Below are 3,687 nucleotides of genomic sequence, written 5' to 3' on the forward strand. Positions count from 1 at the left end.
CTTCTCCCCGCACTCGCCCTGAGGTGCGTGCCCTCAGCCCGGTACCTCCAGTTCCGGTACCACGCACCAGGCCTATAGTGCGCATCGAGAGTCCAGTGTGCCCTGTTCCTGCTCCCCGCACTAGCCTTGAGGTGCGTGTCTCCAGTCCGGTACCACCAGTTCCGGCACCACGCACCAGGCCTACTGTGCGCCTCAGCAGGTCAGAGTCGGCTGTCTGCCCAACGCCGCCTGCACTGCTCGTCTGCCCAGCGCCGTCTGAGCCATCTGTCTGCCCAGCGCCGTCTGAGCCATCCGTCTGCCCAGCGCCATCTGAGCCATCCGTCTGTCCAGCGCCGTCTGAGCCATCCGTCTGTCCAGCGCCGTCTGAGCCATCCGTCTGCCCAGCGCCTTCTGAGCCATCCGTCTGCCCAGCGCCTTCTGAGCCATCCGTCTGCCCAGCGCCTTATGAGCCATCCGTCTGCCACGAGCCATTAGAGCCGCCCGTCTGTCCCGAGCCATTAGAGCCGTCCGTCAGTCAGGAGCCGCTAGAGCCGTCCGTCAGTCAGGAGCTGCCAGAGCCGCCAGCCAGTCAGGAGCTGCCAGAGCCGCCAGCCAGTCAGGAGCTGCCAGAGCCGCCAGCCAGTCAGGAGCTGCCAGAGCCGCCAGCCAGTCAGGAGCTTCCAGAGCCGCCAGCCAGTCAGGAGCTTCCAGAGCCGCCAGCCAGTCAGGAGCTGCCAGAGCCGCCAGCCAGTCAGGAGCTGCCAGAGCCGCCAGCCAGTCAGGAGCTGCCAGAGCCGCCAGCCAGTCAGGAGCTGCCAGAACCGCCAGCCAGTCATGAGCCGCCCTCCAGTCATGAGCCGCCCTCCAGTCATGAGCCGCCCTCCAGTCATGAGCCGCCCTCCAGTCATGAGCCGCCCTCCAGTCATGAGCCGCCCTCCAGTCATGAGCCGCCCTCCAGTCATGAGCTGCCACCCAGTCCGGAGCTGCCACTCAGTCCGGAGCTGCCACTCAGTCCGGAGCTACCTCTCTGTCCTGAGCTACCTCTCTGTCCTGAGCTACCTCTCTGTCCTGAGCTACCTCTCTGTCCTGAGCTACCTCTCTGTCCTGAGCTACCTCTTGTTCCTGAGTTGTCTCCTCTATGTAGGAGGGGCCTTAGTGAAGGCTCCTGGACCATGGTCGGGGGCGAGGGTCGCCACTCAAAGGACGCTAAGGAGGGGGACAAAGACAGTGGTGGAGTGGTGTCCTCGTCCACCGCCGGAGCCGCCACCGCGGACAGATGCCCACCCAGACCGTCCCCTTGAGTTTTAGGGGTGCGCCCGGAGTTCGCACCTTGAGGGGGGGGGGGGGGGTTCTGTCACGTTCCTGACCTGTTTTCTGTTGTTTGGTATGTGTTTAATTGGTCAGGGCGTGAGTTGGGGTGGGTAGTCTATGTTATGTGTTTTCTATGTTGGGTTAATGGGTTGCCTGGTATGGCTCTCAATTAGAGGCAGGTGTTTGACGTTTCCTCTGATTGAGAGCCATATTAAGGTAGGTTGTTCTCACTGTTTGTTTGTGGGTGATTGTTCCTGTGTCTGTGTAATTCACATGGGACTGTTTCGTTTGTTCATTCGTTTAAGGTAGTCTGTTCCTGTTCTTGCGTCCTTCGTCTAAACGTAAGTTTGTTTGTTTCAGGTCTGTTGCCTTCGTTTATTGTTTTGTAGTTTGTTCTAGTGTTTTGTCAGTGTTTCATCTGTTTGAAATAAATCGTTATGTATTCATCACCCGCTGCGCCTTGGTCCGTTCATACACCACCAGACGAACGTTACAACCCCTCAGAGCCTGATTCCTTTCTAGGTTTCATCGTAGGTTCCTGCCTTTCTAGGGAGTTTCCTAGCCGCCGTGTTTCTACATCTGCATTGCATGCTGTTTAGGGTTTCTGTATAAGCACTTTGTGACACCTGATGAAGGAAAAAGGGCTTTAAAAATGATTTGGATTTGACAGAGCTTGAAGAATTTTGAAAATAGTATGAGACTTACCCAAGAAGACTCACAGCTGTAATCGCTGCCAAAATATGTTTCTAACATGTTGTGATTCAGGGGGATGAATACTTATCTTATCAAGGTATACTAGTGTTGTATTTGTCATGAATCAAATAATCCATTTTGTGTCGATTGTTGACAAAAAAAATACAAATCCATTTTAATCCCACTTTGCCGCACAATGTGAAGAAATCCAAGGGCGATGTAGACTTTCTATAAGCACTGTATGTATTTCACTTAAAGCAGTGAGTTTTCTGAAGAGGAAATGCTCCCTCTTGTTTGCGTTTTTAAAGGTGACCCTTTTCTGGATTACAGCTTTGATGCACTCAACCACCAATCTGCGATGGGCCTTGCTTGTGATCTCCTAAACACATCACACAAATACAAGATACAACACATCACTGTCACACAAGATCCAGAAATACTTAATCCAGTAGAAACTGGCAGCCATCTTAGCCACATTGTTCAGGGTCCTCTCTGTGGCAGCTCTATTCTGAGAGAGGGCTCTGTGGATTTAGAGTACCTCCTTTTTAGATTGTTGATAGTGTCACGGCCGTTGTAAGAAGTGGACCAAAGCGCAGCGTGGTGAGCGTACATTTTCCTTTTTATTAGATGACGCCGACAAAAACAATAAACAATACAAAACAACCGTGAAGCTTAAGGGCTATGTGCCACAAACAAAGTTAACTTCCCACACCGAAAGTAGGGAAAAGGGCTACCTAAGTATGGTTCCCAATCAGAGATAACGATAGACAGCTGTCCCTGATTGAGAACCATACCCGGCCAAAACAAAGAAATACAAAACATAGAAAATAGAACATAGAATGCCCACCCAAATCACACCCTGACCAAACCCAAAATAGAGACATAAAAAGGCTCTCTAAGGTCAGGGCGTGACCTTCAAGTAACACACACATCTCAACATCAACTGTTCAGAGGAGACTGTGTGAATCAGGCCTTCATGGTCGAATTACTGCAAAGAAACCACTACTAAAGGACACCAATAAGAAAAAGAGACTTGACTGGGCCAAGAAACACGCACAATGAACATTAGACCAGTGGAAATGTGTCCTTTAGTCTGGAGTCCAAATGTGATAGTTTTGGTTCCAACTGCCGTGTCTTTCTGAGATGAAAGGATGATCTCTGCATGTGTATTTCCCACCGTAAAGCATTAAAACTTGTCTTTCAACCACTCCACAAATTTCTTGTTAACAAACTATAGTTTTGGCAAGTCAGTTAGGACATCTACTTTGTGCATGACACAAGACATTTTTCCAACAATTGTTTACAGACAGATTATTTCACTTATAATTCACTGTATCACAATTCCAGTGGGTCAGAAGTTTACATACACTAAGTTGACTATGCCTTTTAACAGCTTGGAAAATTCCAGAAAATTATGTCATGGCTTTCGAAGCTTCTGATATGCTAATTGACATAATTTGAGTCAATTGGAGGTGTACCTGTGGATGTATTTCAAGGCCTACCTTCAAACTCAGTGCCTCTTTGCTTGACATCATGGGAAAATCAAAAGAAATCAGCCAAGACCTCAGAAAAAAATGTAGACCTTCACAAGTCTGGTTCATCCTTGGGAACAATTTCCAAACACCTGAAGGTACCATGTTCATCTGTACAAACAATAGTATTTAAGTATAAACACCATGGGACCACGCAGCCGTCCTACCGCTC

Source organism: Salvelinus fontinalis, chromosome 37, assembly GCF_029448725.1.
Source record: "Salvelinus fontinalis isolate EN_2023a chromosome 37, ASM2944872v1, whole genome shotgun sequence".
In the NCBI taxonomy this organism is placed as follows: Eukaryota; Metazoa; Chordata; class Actinopteri; order Salmoniformes; family Salmonidae; genus Salvelinus; species Salvelinus fontinalis.